Here is a 27,518-nt window from a genome sequence, read left to right on the forward strand (position 1 = left end):
GAAATCTCAGCCTCTTGGTTGGTGGGTCTCACACTGTCTTCTGTGGGATATGGGGTTCCTGAGTGGCTCCAGAGAGGAGGGTCAGGACAGGAAAAGTCTGGAGGGGCCAGTGGCAGGCCCCCAGCCTCCTCTGTGCAGGCTCAGTTCTTGTCCTATGTCATTATCAGGAGTGTTATGTGGGATTCCACTTTAAATAAAGCATTTTGGTGTTCATTAAAAATCAACAACCCAAACTACCTCCTCCCCATCCTTTTCGTTGAACTAGTACCTACTCACACTCCAGTTTTCCCCCAAAACCCCTACACGAAGGGTCCTTACTTTATATTCTCTGAAAATAGTTGTGCTTATCTTTCATGGAACTCTTCATAGTTTGGTGATATATGTGTATATATATATATATTTAGAGACAAACAGTTTAACATCTGTATTCCTCATCAGACCAGGCTGCCTGAGTCAAAACCTGGCTCCATCCTTTTCTAATTGAGAATCTTTGGAGAGTCCCTTAACATCTTGGTGCCTTCATCATCTGTAAAAGGGGGTTAATAAGAGCTCCAGCCTCACAGCCTTGTTGCAAAGATACAATGAGATATCAATGAAGGAGCATGGCATAGGGCCTGGTATAGCCTTAATAGAATTTCAGTGTCATTACCATCATTGCCACCTCCATCACCACCACCACCATCGTCATTATCATCCTTAAGGACAAAATTAGGTCATCCTTGTTTGCTGTTGCATCCTTAGGGCTTAGCACATTATACAACTCACAAAATCCTTGTTAAATGAATGAACGAGAAAATGAATGAATGAATATATGTATGCTTCTCTGCAAACACAACTGTCTTCCTTCTAAGGAGGCATTCCCTTTGAGTCATTAAGTTGATCCTTCTGATTTATCAGGTGGAAAAACAAAATTTTTCTCCAGGTGAAAACATTTAAATGTAGCTGATGAAGGAATCCCGACGTGGCATGTGTTCTTGGATATTTTGTGGAGATCCTTTATGGGGAACATGTTGAGGTGGTGAGGAAGTGTAATTTTCTTGGTGGAATGTCTAGATTTTTCTTTGTAATTTTTCACGTGCTTGTCACTTTTCCGGACTAACTGGTGGGCACCTTTCCCCAGCTGTCTGCATAGATGCTCACTCATCTGGCTGGTCCTTTGCTCAATGCAGCCCACTTAGGGTGTCGGAAAAAGCACCCAGGAGGGGAGCTAGGAGATATGAGTTGTGTGGGGCTTCGGGCAGGTCTTTACCCTTCTGTGGGTCTCAGTTTCCTCATCTAGAGTATGAAAAGATTTAACTAGATGTTTGCTAATAGAGCTCCAAGTTCTAAGGGAAGTGGCTGGCTCAAAGTTAAACAATTTCCAATTCTGGGAAGGTCTCTGGCTTTGTGCTACTCAAGCTTTGCCACTTCCATCATCATTGGGGTTCAGGTGCCCATAGTACCCCAAATCCTCAGAGTGTAGTGACTGGTATAATATCTCTGCTTATGGAATAAATGCATAACCCAGGCCATAAATCCATGCACAGATAGAGTTTTAATCCTGGATGCTAGATGCAACACTGCAGGAGGAAATTGAGGCCTGCAATTCAGTTCTTCTGCACCAAAAGGTTGGTGGTCAGCCCCTTGTCACTGGGAGGAGACCATCCCTCAATCAAGAGTCCCAGGCTTTCACTTTTCCAGATGAACTCTGAAGGGTGACTAGAAAATGTATTTGGTCCCTAGAGCCTCTTAGAGGATCATGGGATGACCCATCGAAGGGGCAGGCAGCCCACAAATGGTGCCCCTGAGCTTTCCACCAGAAAGGAGATACTCCAAGTGTTCCAGCTCGGCCTGCAAATGCAGGGCATTTTGGGGGCAGGGAGGGACAACATTAGCTGTGACATCAAGGAATGTCACTCATATCGTTCTCCTATTTAGTGTTTAGGAGATTTCCCTCAAGTTTCTTAGTGAAATGGACAAAAAGAAATTGCAAGGAATAAGTCCAATAGAAACTGAATTGGAGTGTGTGCAGAGCAGGGAGGCCAGGGTGGGAATCCAGCTCTACCGCATCTCAGCCTGTCTGAGTCATGGGCCTTCCAGACCCACAGGGAATCAGGGGACTAGGGAACCATTCCCTTCCTTGTAGAGTGTTGCAGGGATTTAAATAATCTTGCATGTAAAAATGTTCAGCACGTGGAAGCTCTGGACATTTAAAAACTCTAACAAAATATGTCTGCCCTAGATACAAAATTCATAAAAAAGAATTTAGAAAAAGAGAAGAGTGTCTTCTACCCCTGATATCATGGGAGAAGTAGACAGATCATGGAGAAGAATAAAATCCAGTGCAGGGGGCCAGGGACGGTGGCTCACACCTGTAATCCCAGCACTTTGGGAGGCAGAGGCAGGCAGATCACAAGGTCAGGAGATGGAGACCATCCTGGCAAAAATGGCAAAATCCTATCTCTACTAAAAATATAAAAATTAGCTGGGTGTGCTGATGCATGCCTGTAATCCCAGCTACTCAGGAGGCTGAGGCACGAGAATCGCTTGAACCCAGGAGGTGAAAGTTGCAGTGAGCCAAGATCACAGCCTGGCAACAGAGCGAGACTTCATCTTAAAAAAAAAAAAAAAAAAAAAAATCCAGTGCAGGGTAAGTGGGCTGAACGGAGGCTCCAGAAAGATATGCCAAAATGCCTGGAACCTATAAGTGTGGCCTTACTTGGAAAAGTGTCTTTACAGATGTAGTTAAGCTAAGGATATAGAGATAAAGAGATCCTTCTGGACTATCTGGTTGGCCCTAATCCAGTGCCAAATGTCCTCATAAAAGAAGGACAGAGTGAGATTTGAGGCAGACCCAAGAGAAGGCAATGCTGTCAGGTAGATGATAAAGCCACAAGGCAAAGAATGTCAACTGTGACCAGAAGATGGAAGAGGCAAAGAACGGACTACCCCCAAGAGTCTCCAAAGGGAATGTGGCCCTGCTAACACTTAATTTTGGACTTCTGGCCTCCAGGACTGTGAGAGGATAAGTATCTGTTGTTTTAAGCCACCCAGTTCGTGGTGACTTCTTATAGCAGCCACAGGAAACTAATACAGTAGGTGTGGCCAGACATTCAGCTTTCACCATCAGAAAACAGCACAATCAGCAGCCTAAGCTGACCCTTAATTAAGCTTAGAGGAGGCTCCTACTGGCTGCCACGGCAGAAGAGCTTGAAGGCTGCAACTCCAGCTATGTTCTGGTTTTGACCTCCTAACATCCATTTCCCCCTTCTCCTGGTTTCTGCATTAGTTCTTTTGGAATATTCTCTCTCCTCTTTTGGGTGAGTCTATAAATCAAGGCCATTTGTATTCCCCTACTAAGAAGCAAGAAGGTGGCACAGTCAACTGGACTCTCTCTGTCTCAGGACATAGAATCTCTAGTGGAAAACAATTCAAGGGCAGTGCCTACAGAACTGTTCAATTTCAGCACCCTAGACCCCATTTTCTAAGTCATTGCTCCAGCCTTCCTATCAACCCAGTGAGTTTTCCACTATAGCTTTTCCATCAATTTCTTTGTTGCCTAAGTCAGTCGCTATTGCTTGTGGAGAAGCAAATTGAGTAGAGGAGAGAGTGGTTCAAAAGGAAAGACCCAGGGATAGTTGGGGCCAGAAGACAGAAGACCTGGTGGGCCTAGGGAAGGCATTTAAACTTAATTTTCTAGTTCAAAGGCCAGCAGTCTTCTTCTGTAAGAGGCTATATAGTAACTGTTTTAAACGTTTCAGGCCGTGAAGTCCTTAACAACTCCGCTACCCAACTCTGTTGTTTAGTGCAGTGTACTGTCCATGGATGAGGCTGTGTTCCAATCAGACTTTATTTATGAGATGAGGAAGCAGGCCAGATTAACCCCCAGGCTGTAATTTGCTAGCCTTGTTCTAGGTAATAGCAGGCCACAGAAGGATTTTAAGCAACAGGTTAATGGATGGCAGTGGGTCAAGAAGGATACCTGTTGGCTGGGTGCGGTGGCTCACGCCTATAATCCTAACACTTTGGGAGGCCGGGGCAGGTAGATTACCAGAGCTTAGGAGTTCAAGACCAGCCTGGGCAACATGCTGAAACCCTGTCTCTACTAAAATACAAAACAAAAATTAGCCGGGCATGGCGGTGTGTGCCTGTAGTCCCAGCTACTCGGGAGGATGAGGCAGAGAATTGCTTGAACCCAGGAGGCAGAGGTTGCAGTGAGCCTAGATCGCCCACTGCACTCTAGCCTGGGCGACAGAGCAAGGCTCCATCTCTAAAATAAATAAATAAATAATAAATAAATAAATAAATAAATAAATAAGTAAAAAGAAGAAGAGAAGGAAACCTGTTTTAAAAACAACGACAACAACAACAACAAAAAACTACTGCAGAAGTCCAGTAAAGTGCTGATGATCCTGGACTTGGGAGGTAGTAAAGGAGATGGATTTGGGAGCTGTTTTAAAGGGAAGCAGCTCAGAAGAATTACTGTTGAGCTTTGCAGCTGTGAAGTGTGGGTCAAACACAAGGTGTAATTATTAGCATTGTCATCTGCATCTTTTTTCTTGTCAAAGGAGCTGGCTAGCCTGGTGGCCACTAGGACCATGCAGTAAGCTTTGCAGAAATTGCCTCTCCAGTTCAAAACACCTACAAAAGCCCAGGCTGCAATTATAAAGCTTCATAGCTGTGCAGCATCCATAAAAGAGGTAATTTTAATATTTGGTTCAACTTCAAAGCAGTAACTTAGAATTATATATACCCCATTAAAATATAATGTTTTTCCCCCAAACTAATCAAATGGCTAAATCAATTGTTGGTGGATTGCCAGTGGCCTGAGGATCAATGGGAATAGAAAATGTATTCTATATTTTCCTTGTTACATAGAGTTAGAGCGCATATTTTATTAATGTTCATCCTTTAGAGACCAGATTTGTGCGTTCGCTAAAATAAACAGTACAGTCTTTAGGGCTTGGTTGGATGGAGAGTGCAGAAGTATGAGGGCAAAGAACATTTTGCAAGGAAGTAGCCCCTCCAGAGCCATTGCGTGGTGATGGGAGGTGCCCAGAGCTGGGATCCAGGGACCGGAGTCTTGCATCTACCATTCACGAATTGAATGACTTTGGGATATGTTCTTTCTCGTCTTAGACTCCCCATTTGTCAAATGAAAAGTTTGTATATGATCAGTGAAGGCAAAGAGGTTTTGTCCTAATTTAGCTCAATTAGTAGGCACTGCATGGAGCCTTCCATGAGGAAGTATTCTGAAACCATGTCTCACTTCAGAGGAGAGTGTGATGGTTAATTTCATGTGTCAACTTGACTGGGCTAAAGGATGCCCAGAGAGCCGGTAAAACATTATTTCTGGGTGTGTCTGAAGGTGTTTCCAGAAGAGATTAGCATTGAATCAGCAGACTGGGTAAAGAAGATCTGCTCTCACCACTGTGGGTGGACATCACCTAATCCATTGAGAGCTTGATTGATTAGAACAAAATGGTGGAAAAGGGGCAAATTCTGTTTGAGCCGGGACATTCATGGACATCAGTGCTCCTGGTTCTTGGGCCTTCAGACTCGCACTGAATTACACCACTGGCTTTCCTCGGTCTCATTAATTGCATGAACCAATTCTCATAATTTCTCTCTCTGCCTCTCTCTCTCTATATACACATATATAATAAAATATGATTATATATAATGTATATAAATATGTATTATATATTTTTATAATGTATATAATTATACAATGTATATAAATATGTATTGTATATTTATATAATATATAAATATGTTTTATATATTTACATGTTATATATTATATAAAAATATGTATTATACATATTTATATATAATGTATATAAATATATTAGTTAACATATATAGTATATAAATATATATAGTATATATTGTATATAAATATATACATTAGTTGTGTTTCTCTGGAGAACCCTAATAAAGAGGGTTTGCCATGAATCTCTGCCATGTGCATAGGTGAAATGGGCAAAGCATCCTGCATACCAGGTGTCTGTGATCTCTGCACTGAGTGGAGGTCTCTTCTGTTCTAACAGGCTGAGAGAGGATCTATTTGTCTGGTCCCGTGGTCTCCTCCATGACTTGTAGGTTCTTCTCAGGCCCTCCATGGATGTCCCCTTACTCTTCTCTATGGCCTGCCTTGGTTGGATTGGGCCTTCTTGAGGATAATAGAGGCCATGCTCTGTGCCCAATAGGCCAGTTACCAAATATCAGTGATACTTACTGCACATCAGGAGCTGCAGATGCAGAGGGTCATCAGCCATAACTGTGCCCTTCTGGGAGCAGAGACTGTGAAGGAGGTATTCAACTTAAAGAAGGACCAACAACTAATATAAAGTACTAAGTCAACCTGAGTCTCCCTGAATTTTCCATCTGCACCAGGGAGAAGCTCATCCACACAGTGCTTATTTTCCTCTTCCCTTGGTGAACTCTTAACCCCCCTCTTGGCAATTACACAAACTTCACAGGTTGCTGGTTTTCTCTTCCTCTCCTTTTTTTTCACTGGGCCTTTATTGGCTGTCAGAAGGGAAAAATTGGTTCGGCCACTGTGTGTGGGGGAGACATAACATATCTTTTATATAACCTGTTTTTTTAATTACAAAAGTAATCCAAGTTCATTGCATAAAATTCAGAGAAGTAAAATTTTAAAAGTAAAAGCTCTCTAATACTACATGAGACTACCACTGTTGATATTTTATATTATAAGGAATTCTTTCATTTGCCATGTGCAAGTAAAGAAAACTTGACTCAAACCAGTTTAAGACAAAAGAGAATGTAGGCCGGGCGCGGTGGCTCATGTCTGTAGTCCCAACACTTTGGGAGGCTGAGTCAGGTGAATCACCTGAGGTCAGGAGTTTGAGACCAGGCCGGCCTAACATGGTGAAACTCCCGTTTCTACTGAAAATACAAAAATTATCTGGACATAGTGGCAGGTGCCTGTAGTCCCAGCTACTCAGGAGGGTGAGGCAGGAGAATTGCTTGAACTCAGTAGGTGGAGGTTACAGTGAGCTGAGATCACGCTATTGCACTCCAGCCTGGGTGACAGAGCAAGACTCCATCTCAAAAAAAAAAAGAAAAAAAAAGAGAGAGAGAGAGAGACTATATGAGGTCATAGGACTAAAATGTTCAGAAGAAGTCTATGATGTGGCCCCGGCTATTCCTGGGCCCTCTTTTTGCACTACTGTCTCTGTTCAATTTGCTCCAACTACAAGGTTAGCCTTCTTGTTCCTCTAACACCCGAAGCTCAGGGCTGCCACAGGGCCTCTGCTCTCCCTCTACTGGAAAGCTCATTCAGCACACTGATGCATGGCTGACTCTTTCCCTTCATTCAGGTCTTAATGAACACATCGTATCCTCTGAGTGGCCTTTCTGACCCATCTAACGATGTCTGATCAGGTCCCTCTCTCACTAAATGCTCTTTCACTTTCTTCACAGTGAAAGTGACTATAAAATTTATTTTCTAAGCTAGAAGACTTTTGAGTGTGAAACGTGTGCTATTGGTAATTATGCCAGGACAGCAGACATATTCAGGAGACACGTGGACACTCTATCCATGGAGTCACTATCTATATGTGTTCCTTGTCTCTCTCCCACACAGTGTAGTCCCTGAGAGTAGAGGCTGCACTTGGGTGCCAGGAATGGCACTGGGCACTTTGAGCATGGAAGCTCTCTGAATTTGCACAGCAGCTCTGTCAGGAAAGTTCTGTCTCACTGTTGACCAGCAACTGAGGCAGGTGCTCAGCTAGAAAGTGGTAGTGTTGATCCAGCATGAACACTCTTGACCACTCCACAGGCCTCTCACACATATATGAACACAACTGACCCTGAAAGTCAGAAGTAGAGATCAGTGGGTGACAGAAACTCCATTTTACAGATGAGGCAACTGAGGCTCAGCATGTTCAAAGACCTTCCTTGAAGGAGTTTGAACTGAGGTCTTCAGCCAATGGCTCTAGCTCCTCTCACTTGCCTCTTCCTGAGTTTTCAGGTTCCTTCCTTCTACCTTGACAGTCCACACATCTTTACTGGTGTCAGTAATCTTCCAGAGGAAGGATGAAGAGCCTCTGCCATGAACCACCAAAAGCAAGGCTGGAGCCAGAAGGAGCCAGTTGGCAAGCACTTTTGCTTGTTATAATAGCAAACCCAGCCTGAGGCACAGCATCTCCAGTAGAGCCCAGAACATGAGCCTGCCTCCCGGTCGACTTCAGGGCCAGGAGTAGAATGAGCAAGTCTTGCGCAGATAGTCCTTGAATATTACATATTCATAGGTCATGGGGTATTCTGGCTGCATCTCTGTCCACAAGCCCCAACCTGTGAAGTGGGAAGGAGTGGGGGACAGGGATGATGAGGAGGAGGGAGTGAGCCATGACTACACACCACTACTGAGCCATGGCTACATGCTGGGTATCACACTCAGGATGCAACAGCCCTAGCACACAGGTGCTATTATTGTCCTCATTTCACAGATATGGAAACTGAGGCTCAGAGATAGTATGTGATTTGCCCAAGGCCACATGATCAGCAACTAGTACAACCTCCCAAGACTTTGCTGTGAATGATTCCATGATATTTCACCAAAGCAGAAAGAGACAAGATAGGTGGCTGGCTAGGGGCAGGGGAAGAGGGATTAGAAGGGAGTTGATGAGACAGTGTCTGTGGCCATCATTTGTGATCCATCCTGGTAGGTTATTTGAAGACATGGGGCAGATGTGGTCCGCCAAAGAAGCTTATATCTGGATGGTTCCGAGGTCCAAGTAGTCTGTGAAGACAGGATATAAGGAACACATGGCTTATAAGAGAAGAGGAGAGGTCTTCAGTTGCTTTCCTACTCACCACATGTTGCAGAATCCTGTTAGGAGTTGGTCAGCAGTCATCTCAGTGAGGCTGAAGGCCTGGGGTCAGGCTGCTGAAGGTTCTGGTGGTTCTGTTCACCTTGCCCTGTAGCCTGGCTCCCATGGCTGTCTGGACTAGGAATGTTGGTGTGTTGGATATTCACATCTCTCGATGGGCTCTTCTCCCCAACTAGGCTGTCAGCTCTGTGGGGACAAAGATGGAGAAGGTCCCACCAGCTGGTCTCCCTGAGTGCCTCACACAGCACTGGCATCATAGGTGTTCAGGACAGGCAGCTACTTTTGATGACAAAAACAATTCTGTCTCACCAGATGTTCATCCCATCATGAAGCACACGTAGGTCCATGGTCCCATTTGATGCACACAAACAAATAACCCTGCAAGGAAGGAATTTATTTTCCTTCTAGATCATCTTCCTTCTGAGACACTGTGAGCTGACCCTGCAGCTAAACTCCATCCCCAGCCCTTGGTGCAGGAATTGAGGCCTCTCCCAGGGGCTGGGATAGGAAGGGGCCTCTCTGTAGAGCCTCAGCCCAGTCCCTGCCTTGCTGTGCATCTTGCAGAGACTTGCACCGTTCCCCCTCCCCAATCTCTGCTCCATCACAACGCCTCTGCAGCCTGGCCTTAATAGGATGACTTTCATCCTCATTCAGATACATATTGTATTGGCTGGGAAACATCAAAGGGGCCCTGTCGTTACATATTCTATTTCTGAAAGGAGAAAAGCAGCCCCTTGCTTTATTAACGTGGCAAATGTTGACTCTTGTAATGAAAAATGCACAAACGCCAGGCAATTTTTGATGAATAGGTAATACAGAGGAAGACCCCAAATGGGGAGAATTAATTTCTCTTCGGTGCCTCTGCTGCAGAGATGTGGAGTCCCTATGTGAGGCCACCTATCCTATCCTCAGGCCTATGGGGGCCTTGAGGCCCTGGATCCCCAGCCATGGGCCCAGTCAGGAGACATTAAATATGACTGTTAAGATGGGGGTTCCAGCAAACCTCTCTTGATTCCAGGACAGCATAAAAACCTCAGGAACTAATTATCAGAGTGCTCAGTGTTTTACAGCCATTATCCCATAAGCACCCCATGAACTGAGTACAACTATCCTTATTTTCCATGAGGGGAAACTGAGGTCACAATTATTTTAATAAGTTACTCCAGCATAAGCCAGCAGATTTTGAACCTGGAGCCCACTCCTGGGAGGGCCACCTGAACAGACATTCACATTTGAAAGCTTAAGAATGTGAATGTCTTAAGATGCCATTTAACTTAAGTTGGGCCCTCTGTGCACAACTGCACAGATGTTGTGATGCAGGAAAACCTTTGTGATGGTCTTTCTTTCTTCCTCATCTCTGGGCCAAACAGTACTCAGCACCCAGTACCCAGCAATACATGTTTATTGACTCAGGAAGACAGATCTTGCCCAATTGACTGAACTCAGTGTCTGGAGGTGTTTTCCAACACCAACAATGAATTGTCCATTCCCTGTGGACACCAACTGGTTGCCCTATACTTCAATTCAATTCTGACGCTATTTACCTGGAGTCAGAACCAGCTCTCCCAAGTGAAGGGACTCAGTCCATTAAGGCTGCCCCCACTTCAGATGCCAATTGCAAGTGCCAGGTTTCTACCTGTACTTCTGACAGGCTATAAATTGGGGTTCCCACAGCTTCCTCCTCTAGGGTCTCCATCCTAAATCGCCTCATTAGCATAAACTCAGGTGTGATCAAAAAAGGCTCATTATGAATAACAAACGATGTTCTCATCACTCAAAAAATTCCAAGGGTTTTAGGAGCTCTGTGCCAGAAACTGAGGACAAAGAGCAAGTAGATTTTTTCTTACGCCCCGTGAGGGATAATGGACAACCAAGAAATGAGATGGGGAGAGGCAACACGATCAGAACTGCAGATTCAGGAGGGGACGGGGCTGGTAATATCAGTAACTACTGTTTGCTGGCCACCTACTAACCAGGTTCTCTGCTGGGCACTTTATGGGAATTTTCTCATTTAATCATTACAATGAACTGTGATACAAATGGTCTTATCCCATTTTATAGATGAGGAACACAAGTCTCAGAGGGCATGAACTGCCCCAGTTTTCACAGTTGGGGAGAAGCAAAGCCCCCGTTAAGCTCCTGATGAATCAGTTTTGGAAGACTAGTGGGACTGGAATGGGGACCGGTGGGACTGGTGATCAAGCTTTTCAGACAGCATATGGCCATGGCAGCTGACCCCACAGCCAGGCTTCCCTCTGGAGTCCTTTGCACTGCCCTTTCACGACCACCAGGACCCGAACCCCTGTGTCCCCAGCCCTCCCAACGACAGCCACTTCACTTACCTGCTTTGGAGGAAAATCGTCCTTGATCCATTTCTTATGGGTCTCAGGTTACCAGACAAAGTGGGCCTGTGTCTCTAGGGAGGTCCTTCGGCCTCACCTGCTGGGCACAGAGGCTCAAGAAAGCTCATCAGCATGCCGCCCCTCCAACCACTCTGGGAAAATGGGTTCTGTGGCCAGAGACGTTTGGAGACAGCAAGAGCTGGCACTTGAAGGTCACTTCTGTGTCTGCCAAGTTGTAAGGTCAGAAAACCCTCCTGACTGGGTTTAGGCCAGTGTTTCCCAAACTCCGTGGGCCCAGAATCATCTTCTTACCTAGAATAGAAGCCGTGTGTAGAACTGGCATCCCAGAGGACGTGCTGGGGACCCACTGGCAAGGACAGATGGTTGAGCCACGTGACTGGAGACTTGGCTGTGCCCTGCTGTGGCCTTGCCTCTGTTCAGAATGTGTGGCCTTGGCCTGCCCCATTGCCTCTCTGCCTCAGTTTTCCTCTGAAAACTAAAAGCCTTAGGCTACATCAGCATTTCCTTTAATAGTAGTTTCTTGGTAGCATAAACGTGATGATTTTAGGAGGTACATGCATGAACAATTTTTGCTTGAATAGTCATATTTGTTTTAAGGTATATTTGGGAAAAATACAACTAAGACATTGTATCTGTGATTTCACATATACAATTATAGTCAGGTAAAAACATGTGATCTATTCAGGAAAAAAAAAAAACATCAAAGTGAGTAAAAAGGTAGACATCACAGAAATGTACAAATGCCTCAGTTCTGGGATGGCACTCTCCTCAACGATCTCTGAAACTCTCCTCGCTCTTCACTCCAGTGAATATTCACTAGCTGTTGTGCATGCAAGCCTCTGCAGGCTGATTCGGCTTTGCTAAGTGCGATAATTTCTCTTCCATCTCATATCGGGAGCTCTCCCAGAAGCCTCTTCTGTAAGAACCGGTTAATGTGAGAGCGCTGGTGAAGAGCCAAGCAAGTGGAGCTCTCATATCGGTTCTGCCACTTTCCTGCCCAGTTCGAGCCTTCGCTTTCCTGAATGCAAAGTGCAAGCAACCACAGCCTTGTCTTCTGGGGTTGTTGCAAGGTACCAGGATCCCCAGTCGTGGCGAGCATGGACTGTGAAGGGTGGTGCAAACACAAAGGCTTCTGGTGATTCATTTCTCCATTTAAGGCTTCCTGGAACTCCCTGGACCAGCAGAGCTGCTCTAAGGTTGGAGGCCTAGGTGCACTTCTCTATCGATGGGCTTGTTCCTGCATCTCACTATGGCAAGGGTCCTGGACCAGTCCTCAGAAAAGCTCACCTTTAGGCCAATCGCATCTCCTTTTGAGGCCCAATGCTACACAGCAGAAATGCTCTATGTGTTCATTCTTACTGTTAACAGTGACTACAGCCTGCATCGTTGTTTCTTCCCACATAGCAGTATTCTATAAGATGGGCCAGGACCTGGCAATTCAGCCTCCTAAATGCGTTACTGATATATGGTGGTTGTAGTGTCTAGGATAGAGAGAGGTAGATCTGGGAAGTCAGCAAAGGAAAGGGCAAAGGAAGTGGGGATGGCTTATAAAGCATAATAATATTTAATATTTATTAACTATATATTATGCTAAGTACTTCATTTTATTTAATTCTTACAACTGCTCTATAGTTTGCCATTTTATAGATGAAGAAATTAAGTTTTTGGTAGAGAAAATAACTTGTCAAAGATTGCACAGCAAGGACATAGTTGCCTTAGCTATCACTACATAACAGAGAATCATAATGATCCCAGGTTTGGCTACAGCTTGGCTCATCTAGGCTGGGCTCAGCTGGGCTTGGATCCACACCTTGGGTGTGGTTCAGATCTGATCTACGTGCATCTCCTTTTGGGACCAGTGGGCTCCCCAATGTATGTACCTATGACAATGACAGGAGAGCAATAAGGCAAGCCCAACCACAGAAGCACATTTCAAGCCTCGGCCTGCATCACAATGGCTAACATCACATTGACCAAAGCAAGTTACATGGCTAAGCTCAGAGTTAAAGGGATGAGATAGTGTATTTTGCCCATTGTGGTTGGGGAGGGAGTGAATACTTGCTGCTAGTCAAAGGCCTCTTATTCCACAGTGATAGAGTTAGGGTTAAGACCATGATTTTAATCATGACATCATCCTACCTCCACTGCCATATCCTAGCATGTGGACAGTTGCCCTGGCTCATGACAGTCCACATTTCCAGCCCGTCTTGGCGTGCCTCCTCTAAGTGTGCTGGACCACTCATAGCGTGTGCTGAGTGTCACGCAGCCTCTGCACTCACATCTTCAGCCCCAAACCTTCCCCTGGATCTCGAGCTACTCCTCTCACTGCAGCTTGGGTACAGACAACCCTCTGTCCAGCTCTGCCATTCTGCAGTCTCCCCCTTCCTGACTCAGCTCCTGGTTTGAGCACACGCTTCCACCTTCCTAGATATGGCCTGAGCTCTTTCGAGATTCTGGTACCCACCTACCTTCTCCTATGCACATGGGAAGCTGATGTTCCTGGCTTATCACAGCAAGCTGTCATGTATAGTTGTGTAGGATGTGCATTGCACAAAGGACCGCAGTTGGGGGCAAAACCCCATCCATATACTGCACACCAAACTATGTACCTCAGCATGGAGCTACATCTGCCCAGAGGAAGGGGGCTGTTTTCTTCATACAAGGTGTCATTTGCTAGCCAAGCAATGCAATAGCTACTTGTTCGTGAGGGTGGCTTTGTATACTGCATTTCTTTTTTTTTTTTTTTTCTGAGATGGAGTCTTACTCTGTTGCCCAGGATGGAGAGCCGCGATCTTGGCTCACTGCAACCTCTGCCTGCCAGCTTCAAATGATTCTCATGCCTTAGCCTCCCAAGTAACTGGGATTATAGGCACCCACCACCATGTCCAGCTAACTTTTGTCATTTTTTTTTTAGTAGAGATGGGGTTTCACCATGTTGGCCAGGCTGGTCTTGAACTCCTGACCTCAAGTGACCCTTCTGCCTCAGCCTCCCAAAGTGCTGGGATTAGAGACATAAGCCACCATGCTCAGACTAGACTGTTGACAAAGATGTAATATAGGCCAGCATTCGCCCAACCACACCAGAGTTTTAGAAGACTCCACTTAAGTTCTGGTTTGCATCATCTTTGAGAGCTAGAAAAAGAAGCATGACTTTGCTCAACTGCCTCTGTTTCCTTGAAAGTCATCCCAGTTATAACAAGAAGGATGGACCACACAGTGGGGCCCCTGGCCTTTAATAGGAAAAGCAGAAAGCAGGGCCTAGGCCTCTCTGACTTTGAAGGTAAAAACCGACACTGGAGCCTAATCATTGTCCTGGCCCAAGAATGATGCTTGCGTTCCCTCCACTCAGAGAACTCAGATTCAAGAGGACAGAGAGAGAAAAAAAGAGAGGGAGAGAGAGAGAGTGAAAGAGAGAGAGAGAGAGAGAGAGAGAGAGAGAGAGAGGAGATAGGACGGAGAATGAAGTTTCTTTTCCAGGAAGCTTGCAAAAGTTTTCATGGCATTCCTGTTGCTTCTGCTGCTGCTGCTAATTGGAATAATTCAAGAGCTTCATTTATTTATTATCGAGTTTTTTGGACTCTGAATTCAAAGATTCAACTTCCCTCCTTCTCTCTCACACATTCTTTCCCCCCTCTCTTATCCTTCCCCTAATATTTGTTACAGTTGCATTTTTCAAACCATTTACTGTCTAGAGGATAAGTGGAGTGACACAGCTCATAATGTGCAGATAAATGGGAACTAAGCTCGTCAGCTCAAGTGGAATGAATTACTGTCGCCGGTGAAATGCAGTGATGGAGAGCAGTGGCCCAGGGAGGCGGGAGGGCTCCAAGCAGGTACCGTGCTGGAGTGGCCAGAATAACACTTACCATGATTTATCAAAGAGCACTTGAAAGCTCCTCAGAGGCTTTCAATAGGCATAAAAAGAGGCTTCGTGGCACTCGGGCACTGGCAGAACAGAGCGATTAGCGAGCTCAAATGCCTGACCCCATGTGCAGCTTCCGAATGAGAGAAGCCGGAAATCTTCAAAGGCACTCAAGGAAGCTGGCCAAGTAGGGGCAGTTCCAGGGGAGGGGACTTGGAGCCAAGAAGCTTCCTTGGATGAGGCAAGCCAGGGGCTTCAGGAACCAATGGGGAAGGGGACACAGAGACAGGGTGCAGGAGTCTGGGGGTGTTAAGCTGGGCAAACAGGGAACAGCCCATGAGAGGGAGATGAGTCCATCAAGGAGGCACTGCAGAGAGAGGCCACATCAAAACACTAGGTCCATGGTCGGCCTGCTGGCACCACACAGAGTCATCTAGAAAAATCTCCCTGCCCCAGGTTTTCTCCCCTATTTGCTTGATGCAATGCCTTAAACACCTCAGTAGAGATGATGCCTGTTGGGTAAGCAGAGCCTTAACCCAGCATGCTTTTTAAAATAAAAATTCCGGCCAGGTATAGTGGCTCAAGCCTATAATCCCAGCACTTTGGGAGACCGAGGTGAGAGGAACCCTTGAGGACAGGAGTTCGAAACCATCTTAGTCAACATAGCGAGACCCCATCTCTACAAAAGAAAATTTTAAAAATTAACTGGGCATGGTGGTGCACACCTCTAGTCCCAGCTACTGGGGAGGCTGAGGCAGGAGAATCACAAGTCCAGGAGTTAGAGGCTGCAGTGAGCCATGATCACGCCACTGCACTCCAGCCTGGGTGACAGAGCAAGACCATGACTCAAAATAATAATAATAATAAAATAAAAATTCCCATGAGAGACACAGCATAGTCGTTGAAGCCACATGTAGTGAATCCTAGGTAATGTTAGGGAGTGACTGCAACTTCCCTTCTTTCCCACAGCCTGATGCTCATCTCACTAGTGAAGGATGTCTTAACCTTGGTTATATGGACGTTTGCGATGGGATAATTGTTGGGGACAGGGTGCACTGTGCACTGTAAGATGTTTACAGCATTCCCTGGTCTCTGTCAACTAGATGCCTATAACACTGCCTTTTCTCCACTTTGCCCGAAGCCATGACAATGAAAAATATTTCCAGTCTGGGTGCCGTGGGTCATGCCTGTAATCCCAACACTTTGGAAGGCTGAGACAGGAGGATTGCTTGAGGCCAGGAGTTTGAGACCAGTCTGAGCAACATAGCAAGACCCTGCCTCTACGAAAAACTAAAAAATTAGCCAGGCATGGTGGTGTGTTCCTGTAGCCCCAGCTACTCGGGAGGCCAAGGTGGAAGGATCGCTTGAGCCCAGGAGTTCAAGGCTACAGTGAGCTGTGATCACATCCCTGCACTCCAGCCCGGGTGACAGAGAGAAACCCTGTCTCCAGAAAAAAAAAGTTTCCAGATATTGTTAAATGTATGTCACTCCCATCCCCAGTGCTCTAGTGTAATACCTCTCAGATTGGGAAAGTATGCTGGATGCTGGAATTATCTGTTATGGACATACTTCTCCACTTTAAATTTTTCAAATTTTTTTGTTTTTTTTTTGAGATGGAGTCTCACTCTGTTGCCCAGGCTGGAGTGCAGTGGCGCGATCTCGGCTCACTGCAAGCTCTGACTCCTGGGTTCACACTATTCTCCTGCCTCAGCCTCCCGAGTAGCTGGGACTACAGGCGCCTGCCACCACACCCGGCTAATTTTTTTGCATTTTTAGTAGAGATGGATTTTCACCATGTTAGCCAGGATGGTCTCGATCTCCTGACCTCATGATCTGCCCGCCTCGGCCTCCCAAAGTGCTGGGATTACAGGCATGAGCCACCACGCCCAGCCAGGTTTCAACTTCTTATGGAACCCATTAGATGTGTACATGCTTATCCTTCTTCCCAACTCTCCTCCTCTGCAATTGTTAGGGGTTCAGTTATATCCCCTCAAAATTCATATGTTGAGGTTCTAACCCCATGTACCTCCCTATATTGGAGACAGGGTCTCTACATACATAGGTAACCAAGTTAAAATGAGGTCATTATTGTGAACCTCATCCAGTATGACTGGGATCCTTATAAAAAGGGAAAGTTGGATATAGACAGGCATGCACACAGGTAGAATGCCAGGTGAAGATGAAGGCAGAGATCAGGAACACAAAGGTGGCCAGCAAACCACCAGAGAAGCCCTCAGAAGCAACCACTGCCAACACCTTGATCTCAGATTATCAGCCTCTAAAACTGTAAGGCAATAAATTCCTGTTGCTTAAGCCACCCGGTCTTCAGAAGATTCTTCCAGCAACCCTAGCAAACTAATACTCTACTGATCATTTTTTCAGTCTTATTATTCTTTTGTCTAAGTTTAATAACATGTACACTCTCTTCTGTATCCATAATTTCCACAATTCTTTAGTCTTAGTTATATATTGAAATGGGTCAATCACCCACACCAGGCTTTTCTATGACAACTTCTCACTCCAGAATTCTTTACTTTGATTCATCTCTAGGTTGGCTGAATTCCATTGTTTCTTTCTTTTTTTTTTTTTTTTTTTTTTTTTGCCAAGAAGGATCTGTAGGCCCTATATAACTTCAATTCTTGCACACTTAGGGATGTGTGCTATCTTTACACTTCAAGGGCAATTCTGCTAAGTATAGATTTCAGGGTCTTATTTTTTTCTTATCAGAACATCATAAACATTGCTCTCTTGTTGGCCAGGCGCAGTGGCTCACGACTGTAATCCCAGCACTTTGGGAGGCCGAGACGGGTGGATCACGAGGTCAGGAGATCGAGGCCATCCTGGCGAACACGGTGAAACCCCGTATCTACTAAAAATACAAAAATTAGTCAGGCGTGGTGGCAGGCACCTGTAGTCCCAGCTACTCAGGATGCTGAGGCAGGAGAATGGTGTGAACCTGGGAGGTGGAGCTTGCAGTGAGCCGAGATCGTGCCACTGCACTCCAGCCTGGGCGACAGAGCGAGGCTCCGTCTCAAAAAAAATAAATAAATAAAATAAAAATAAAAATAAATTGCTCCCTTGTCTTTTGAATTGAAAATTGGTATGGATACATTTGAGGCCAGCCCAATTTTTCCCCTTGTACTCGACTTTCTTCCCTCTACACCCTACATGTCAGATCTCCATATGATTTTTCTTTTCTTGGAAGTTTGAGAGCCTCTGCAAGACAACCGTTAATTCTGTGTAATTTTCCTATGCCCATTCAATGTGCAGTTCAAGTCTTTATTTCACAGACATTTTGGAGGAATGTATGTCCTCCTTGCTCTGATCATTATTTCGAGTCCATCGTTTGTGTGTCTGTTTGATATCTTTCGTCTTTTATGTCTACCATCTTCTCATTTTTATATGTAAATTTTGTATTCTCTTCCATTTCACTTTTATGATTTTCTCTAATCTCTTTGCTACTTCCCTGGCTGACTTTCCCATCCTGTTTATTCTTGCTGGTTTTTGCTGCTTTCAATGCAGGACTCAACTCTGTAAATCTTTTCCTTTCTCATCCATTTCTCTCCTAGGCTTTGTTAACATGCTTTTCATCAACTCTCTTTTTTTGTAGAAAGACCATATTGTCTACAGTTTCTATGAGCCCATAGATAACCATTTGTCTCCCTCTTATTCTGTTATGTTGGGTAATTTTTCTTGTGGTATATGATCGTTAGCTGCTTTTGCTTGAATTTCTTTCCCTGTTTCTTTTTGTTTGTTTTCCAGTGTAAATACATAGGTCCTAGGCTGACTGTTCCCTGACCATTCCTCTCCTTTCGGTGGGATACTTATTTGCTGTTATATATCTGGACAGTTATAATGTGGGGTGAGGGGACTGGAGTGGGGGTCAGAGAGTGGCTAGAGAAGCCCCTACTTTGTTCAGAGTTGTGATCACAGGTACTTTCTCGCCAAATGTATTTCCTGTACTCAAAGGCATGTGGCCCCTCAGTTTTTCATACTGGAGAAGCTGATGTCACTCTGTCTCAGGCCCCCTGCACTGAGCCCAGAGGTCACTGCACCCTCGCCGTTCACCACAGCCCGCCTCCCATGGTCTCACTGAGTGAGGAATTTAGATTTCAGATAAGAGAACTACCTTTCCCCATGATTTCTTCCCTTCTGCTCTGTGGAGTCAAACAGACCTGCACAGCTGTGCCTCTGCTTCTCTCTGAACATTCCATCCTCATTTCTGGCCCCTCTAAATTAAGACAGAAGTCTTTCAGGAGGGTAAACCTTATTTCCAGGGAAAGCAGATCTTGCTTCAAGTCTGATGAGGGCCCTACCAGCTCTCTTCACCTGCCATGCTTTGTTCCAGATACAAGAGAGACCATCCAGCAATGGAGACATCTCCCAGCTCCCTCAAAAGTAAAGTTTATTTCAATCTTTACTTATTTGTGTTTGTTATATGTAGATTTTAAGGGAGAGAAGCAGAGAAAAAATGATTTTATCTTTAGCTAGAAGCCTGTGCTCACTTAAAATGTCATTACTATTATGACAACATGTAACTCTAATTATTACAAAATTATATTCACTTTTTAAAACAGGCAAAAGCATAGAGAGGAAATCTGTACTCCCATCACCCTGATAACATCTGAGGCATCTCTTCCCAGGCTGGATAGGACCCTAGATATGGCAGCAGGGGACGGGGAGAAAACCAGCCCCAGGTGCTCCAGCAGGATGCCATCGGTGCCCTGTGGTAAGGGGAAAATGAATCTTTTCATGCCTAGAAAAGGCACAGAAAGTGTGGCAAATAAGAGTAATTTAGAATAAGAACAAGAACGTGGCAGGTACTGCGTGAATCCTTCTACATACATGAAATAAATCAATTGCCACGATGATCCTATGAAGTACACCCTATTATTGTCATTCCTACATGAGAGATGAAGCGACCCAGGCTCAGCAGTGATGTGATGGGCACAGCTAGGAAGTGGCAGGGAGCACAGGGATTTGGATGCTGGGCCCAGCCCTTGGCAAAGCACTTTGCCCATCATAGGTGCTAAGCACTATTTGTTAATTTCATTGAAAGTTAAATCCCTTCCTCACTAGGAGGAGCTGGAGGTAGGACTTTTGGTTTAAGAATAACAATTACAGCTCACAACCATTAGGATAGCTACTGTATAAAAACAAAACAGAAAATAGCAAGTGTTGGTGAGGATGTGGAGAAATTGGAGCACTTGTGCATTGTTGGTGAGAATGTAAAATAAGCTGCAGTGGAAAACATAGAATTACCATATGACCCAGCAATTCTACTTCTGGGAAAATGCAAGAGATTTGAAAGCAGGGTCTCAAAGAGATAGCTGTCTACCCATGTTCCTAGTAGCATTCTTCACAATGCCCAAAAGGCGGAAGCAGCCCAAGTGTCCATCAATGGCTGAGTGGATCAACAAGATGTGGGATATCCATACAATCAAACATTATTCATCTTTAGAAAGGAGAAATTCTGACACATGCGAAAACGTTGATGAACCTTAAGGACATTATGCCAAATGAAATAAGTCATTCACATAAGGACAAATGCTATATAATTCCACTTGTACAGGGTACCTAGGGTACTCAAATTCATAGAGCCAGAAAGTAGAATAGAGGTTACCAAGGACTGGTTGTGAGGAGGAGAAATGTGAAGTTAATGTTTAATGGGTACAGACTTTTAGTTTTACAAGATGAAAGATGTTCTCTGGATGGAAGGTGATTATGGTTGCACACAATGAGACTATACTTAATGCCACTGAACTGGACACTTAAATTGGCTATGGTGCATTTCATGTTCTGTAAATTTTACTACATTTTAAAAACTAAGAAAAGACAAATGAAATCAATGATTGGAGAGAAACTGAAGAGAAAGGACATGGAGTGGAGCTGGAAGGCTGGTGGACACCTCCAAGGACGCCGTAGGCACCTGCTAGATGTTTGGCCCCAGATTAGCTGCAGAAGTGTCCAACCCTCCCTGCTCTCTTAGGGCTCCCAGGACAGCTGCGGAATCCCAATGAATGACCTAGGAGTCATCAGGAGACAAACCCAGCAGAATATGATAATGGAGCTTCAATGGAAGGGGCAGGATTGGGTAGGCAGTTTTTCAGAGACAAAATGCCCTGTGGCTGAAATTTAGACGGACATGCCTGGAAGAATGAGAAAGGATTCAAATCCATTTAGTTTTCTTGAGGACTCACTAGGCACCCTGTGGTACATTGCAAGTGTCATATGTGAGGTTCACTGCCATCCACGCCCACTGGGAGGGGAACTGCACTCGCAGCAGGACCTGGCTTTGTTTTCTACTATACCCAGAATTGCCTCCTGTGTTTATTACCCATGCTCTTATTTATTCATTTATTCATAAGAGATTCATTCATTCATTCATCATCCATGTATACATGAAGGCAGAGGGTGAAAGAGAGCACTTAACTCTATGTAGACCTCGTCTTAGGTTTGGGAAGCAAAGCAGACACAGCTCCTCCCCTGCAGAAGCTAACACTGTCAGTGGGAGATGCAGGCATTTATCAGGTAATCACACAAAGAAATCTAAATTGCAACAGAGACAAGGGTCGTGCAGAAGAGTCCCATGGCACAGAGAGAGCCCTAAGTGGAAGGGATGATTTGTCTGCTCAGGCTAAAGAAAAACCTTCCCTGAGGAGATGATGTTTGAGCCAAAAACTGAAGAATAAGCAGGGAAAGAAACATCCTGATGGAAGAACAAGTGTGTGCAAAGGCCCTGTGGTAAGAGGGAACTTAAAGGGTCAAGAAAATAAAAGACAAGGGCAAGGCAGCTGTTCACTAGAGTGAGAGGCAGTGGCATGCAAGTTGAAAAGCCTCTCAAGGAACCCATATATAATAGACAGCAATGCCTCTAGCCAAGTTCCTCCTTAATAGTGGTATCAGGCACCAATGGCAATACTTAGAAAAAGGTGATATGCAAAGACATCTAAGAAGGATAAACAACACAGGTTAGGGGACCAGGAGTGGGAATGAGCATGCTGAGGCCAGGAAATCCATCCATCTGGAGTGGAAACCTTAGCCACCCATTCTGATGGAGGCTTCTCTCATTCCCTCTTGGCCTTCTGCAGCATTTGCCATGCTTGTCCTCAACTCCAGGGCCCTGTCAGCATCAGCTTCCTTCTCATTTCCTCCTGGGCTTCCACTGTTGCAGGAACTGGACAGGATGTTCAAAAGCTCTCGTCATCTTCCCCATCTTAGAGTGACTCTAAGCTTCCAGAACTCAGAGCTCAGCCCTGTCCACCCAGCTGCACAGCCGACCTCTTCTACTTCATTGAGAACACGTTAACCCTATGCCTGAGCTTCCTTCCTCTTTCCTCCTCACACAGTTTGCTTCAAGGTCTCTGTCTTTGGTCCCACCTTGCCTGGCTGAAAAACTGTCCTCTTGTCCAAGACCAGATACTTATCATATTTCATCAACTTTGAGATGGGAACTTTAAAAAAATATTTTAACAGAGTTGAAATTGGGATTGATGTTGCCCAGGAGCAATTCTGATATCACTGGTGTTACCTGCACGTAGGCAGCAGTTTGCCTGAGGGTGTCATTGCTTAGAAGAAAATCCCAGACAATAGTCTTAACGTGGCTAGGGGCATTGCTTTAGCCAAGAAAACACAGACACCAATGACCCTGAGTTCAGAAAGTTTGTCTCTGAATATAAAGAAGGTTCAGGAATACCTTTGCCAATTTATTTCACTTATATTTTTCTTTTCTTGTGGGCAAAGTGATCTATGATAAAAATCTTTTTACATAAGTATAAAAGAGCACTTTCATTAAGTGTGAAATGAAAATTCTAAATGATTAAAAAAGCATTGTACGTACTTTACTTGGCAATGACTTTTTCCTTTCTCAATATATAAAATGATGATGCATTTTACCATTGATGGAGTCAATGAAATTCAATAAAATGCAGTAATAAATGTTAATACTGTTTGTCACCTCCTCTTCCCACCCCATCCCCCATGCACACATACAGAATATCCTCTGCTTAGTCTTATGAAACTGGCTAAAGCTTAATAAAAACTTCTAGAATTGACTTGGATGAACAACCAGACACTTTTAACTGACAGTCTCACTGTCCAATATCAGGAGGAAAAAATATGTTTGGGGCACTCAGAAAATAAATTACCGAGAGAACACACGGGAGGAAGCCTGAGTCAATACCAGAGGTTAATTTATTGAAATATTAGTTAGAGTTTGTTCTTCCTCTATCTTTCCCTTCAAGCAGGTAGGCGGGCTTTGTAATGCTTGGCCTCGGGAGTTTTAACAGGGCTGCAAACAGAAGTCACCTAAAGTCAAAAGCTCTTCTGATCTTTCGGAAAATGAAAAGTCATTGAAGAGATGGAACGAGGGTCATCGGGGTGGGCTTAGGTGCCTCCGAGGAGCCTTAACTTGGGAAATAGTGAGCTGGTCTGAGGCTGAGGAGGTGATTTGTGGCAACTTCTACAAGGCACAATCTTGTTCCCATTCTCCCGTGAATGTGAGACTTCAATGGGGCCTAGCTGCCTCCCTGGCCCAGCTCCAGGGACTGAACCCAAGAAGTGCAGCTCTTGGCCTCCCCAAAGGATCTTTTGTCTCAGGCATGGAAGAGGAGCTTCGGGGCCTTGGAGACTGAAGGGACCAGCAGGCTGAGACTGGAGGGACCTTTGAACCCTGCAAGGAACTGAGTGCTAGCCTCTCTCAGGAGGTGGGGTGGAGAACTCTATTTCTCTGAGGTTACATGTCTCACTGACCAGGCAGCATGAGTCTCCAAGTTAGAATAAATACAGCTAAATAAAATGAAAGAATATGCTATTTCTTGCTCACAAGTTTATAAACTGAGATCTACAATGCAAGACGTTGACAAAATTATTACCATGCCTTGTGCAGCTAAGGAGTCCATCTCCCACTGCCTGTGCATGGAGCCAGAGTTCCTGGAAGTCTAAAATACTGACTATTTCTATTTCGCCAGACCTTCGAGATGCTGGGGTGAGAGCCTCTGAAGCTCATGCTCCCCATGTCATGATGAAGGCAGCTTTAATCGGCTTGGAGTCATGTGCCCCTCAAAGGCCAGCCCCCCTGGACAGCTGTTTGCAAACTCCTCTCCAAAGCAGCTTCCCTTGAAGAGAGTTGCTACACAATCATTACAAATTGATTGCAAAAGAGCTAACAATCATGATTAAATCATTAAATTCTTGTCTACGCTTCAGAGAGCGGTGAGAAAATTAACTTCCCACCAACCTAATTTTTTCCTGAACATGAAATAATGATTTTCTGCCCGTCTAATTACAAAGCCAACATCTGATCAAGCCAGCATCCAGAGGGGATTATCGCATGCACGAGTATTAGACCTCATTACCAGCTTGAGTGCAAAATTATTACATCTTGTAATTGGATGGTGAGATTTATATACAGATCGGCCCGGTTTCTGTAAGATTGTAATTACAAGCTTCGTTGGTTAGCTACTTATCACTCAGCACAGAAGAGAGGAAAATAAGCAACAGAAAAGGCATTTCATTAACCCATAACCCTATCAAGGGAAAGCCACTGTAACACCCATGTCTGCATTAGGGAGAACAGCTAAATTCACAGATGAAACAATTTATTATACTCTTTGCAAATGGGATTGCATTTTGTTTAACCCCTAATGAACTCTTTGGGTAAAGTGTCTGAACAAACCATTCATTTTATAGACAACTAGGTTCAATACAGTAATTATAAGGGGTAACTGACTGAGATAAATGCTCACCTGCTTAGAGGCAGTTGATTAGAGGCACAATTGCTGGGCGCTGGGCTCCAGCACAAAGGGCTAGGGGGCTGGAACCGCCTTGGATTTCCCGGGGAGCTGCTGGAGGCAGCAGGACCCCGCATGGCAAATCTACTCTGCACTCGGAGGAAACGCTAGGCATTGGTTGTCAAGCATGGCTGGAACAGGCGAGGTTTAATAAAGCCGCAAGGGCGATGCAGTTTAACAATTTTAGAGGCACTAGTGTGGAACGCAGAAATTTAAATACAGCCTGATGAAGGCTCCTCACATTCTCCAGATGTGCGACCTAAATTAAATGTTACCTTTTCACATGTTTATGGCACAATAATGGTCTTCACACAAAGACGGCTCGGCAGGGTGTAAAACCGGAGGAGGATTGCGATGCTCAAGGTGAGTTATTTCTCAGTCCGCTAGCCCTCAGTCCTCTCTTCCAGGAGTCTGCAAACTGAAGCTCCCGGGTCAAACGCAGCCCGCTGCCTATTTTTATACCTCCAGTGAGCGTGGCACATTTCATGGCAGGTGAAAACGCTATGAAATTCACATTTCGGTGTCCATAAATAAAGTTTTATTAAAACATAGCAACATTCATTTGTTTGTAATAGCTATGAGGGTTTTCTGCTACAAGGTCAGATCTGCAAAGCCAAAAACATTTACCATCTAGCCTGTAACAGAAAATATTTGCCAACTTTTATTCTATTGCATTTAGGCATTCATTTATCTGTTCATTCCACCGAAAAAATAAAAATAAAAACTGAGCATCTACTGTGTACCAGGTCCTGGGCCAGATGCTAGGAATACAAGCAAAAACAAAAACAAAAAACACAATTCCTGCCCTCCAGGACCTTGTAGTCTGTTGGGGAAACAGAGCTGGACACATTTAGGGGCTTTGACACAACTGCACATCCATTTCTCCTTCTGGTAACAGGATCCTGGATTTCCTCTGGGGAACCAGCCTCACCTTGACCCACTGGAGGTCACCTAGCCACCATGATTGGTTCAAAGATGGGCACATGACCCAATCAGAGCCCATGAGCTGCAACCCAGGCCCTCTGTATGGAGAGAGGGACACTTTCTCTTTTAGTTGGAGTTAGACTTAGTTGGCCTAGTTCTGCAACCATAGAAAGCACCTTGCTGCTCCCATAGAGCCTATGAAAAAGCCTCCAAAGAGGCGAGTTGGAGCTAAGTGATGGAAAGAAACCAGGTCCTGATGTCCTGTTCAAGCCCTTGAGCCCAATTGTGCCTGAAATCCCTCTACCCTTGTGCATTTTCATTTTATGAGCCAATAAAATTACTTTTCTTGTGCTCGAGCCAGTTTACTGTCACTCACAACAGAAAGAAGGTACTGATTTACACACAAAATTACAAAAGAAGGCAGAATGAAGTGAGTGTTATGTGAGGGATCTGATCAGCACATTGTAGAAGGACAAGGGACAGTGTCATTCTGCCAGGGACTCCTGGAACACTTACTGGAGGAGGGGGCCTTTGCGTCTGGGCTTTGAAAGGTGAGTTGGGTTTTCAATAAATGGGAAAAGCATGTGATCTCTTTCAGGGTGAAGGCTAGGCATGGGCAGCAGGCAGAGAGCACAAAGTATGTACAAGGAATAGCATGAAGTGATTCTGAGAAAGATAGACAGGGAGAGAGTTTAGGACCAGATCAAGCATGCACACTCATCTCTTCTCCTCCTGAGCCACTCAGAGAGCTTATTCTCAGAGGACCAGGAACACCAGGACCCTCTGAGCCAGGAAGTTGTGTGGGCCATCACCCAAAGATGCTATACCAGGCAGACTCTAAGTTGGCCTCCAACAATCCCCGCATCCAGGTATCTGCACCTTGGTGCAGTCACCTTTCCTGGAAGGTGGGAGGGAATTTGGCTTTACTTCTAACCAATTAAGAAAAAGGTGGCAGAATGCCACTCCTGTGTCTGGATTACATAAGGTTGTGACTAGTCTTGCTGGCTGGCTTTCTCTTCTTCTCGGCTTGCACTCTTTGAGGAAGCATGGTGCCGTGTCAGAGATGCCCATATAGCAGAGAACTGAAGCTGGCTTCTGGCCAGCAGTCAGTTGGAAACTGAAACCCTTAGTCCTACATCCCCCAGGGAACTGAATGCTGCCAGTAAACATATGGCCTTGGAAACTAATCCTTCCCCAGTCAAGCATTCAGATGAGACTCCAGCCTGACTCACAGCTAGATTTCAGACACGGGAGAGGTCCTGAAGCAGGGGACTCAACAAAGCTGTGCTGAGATTCCTGACTCACAGAAACCATGAGACAATGAATGAGTGTTGTTTGAAGCTACTAATTTTGTAGTCATTTATTACACAGTAATAGATAACTAATACTTATACCCAAACCACCAAAATAATAGTTCTCAAAGTTTGATTTTCCTCAAGATAGTGCAAGAGAAGGAGAGAGAACAGAAGAGAGCATCAGGCAAGGGGAGGGAGGTGAGTGTGAAGCCATCTTTATTCTGGAGTTAAGTTTAATGTCAGCACCTCTCAAATGTTTTCTGCAAAGTGCCATCCATGACAAAAATCATGTTTAAGTGTTTGGTTTATCAATTTGGTTGGTTTGTAGTTATCAATTTTTAAAAAAATTATTCAGCACAAAAAGAAAAAAATTGACTTCTCACACATACAAACACATCCTCACACATTTCTGCACAAATATATAATGAAATTATATCCTG

Source organism: Macaca nemestrina, chromosome 18 (assembly GCF_043159975.1).
Source record: "Macaca nemestrina isolate mMacNem1 chromosome 18, mMacNem.hap1, whole genome shotgun sequence".
In the NCBI taxonomy this organism is placed as follows: Eukaryota; Metazoa; Chordata; class Mammalia; order Primates; family Cercopithecidae; genus Macaca; species Macaca nemestrina.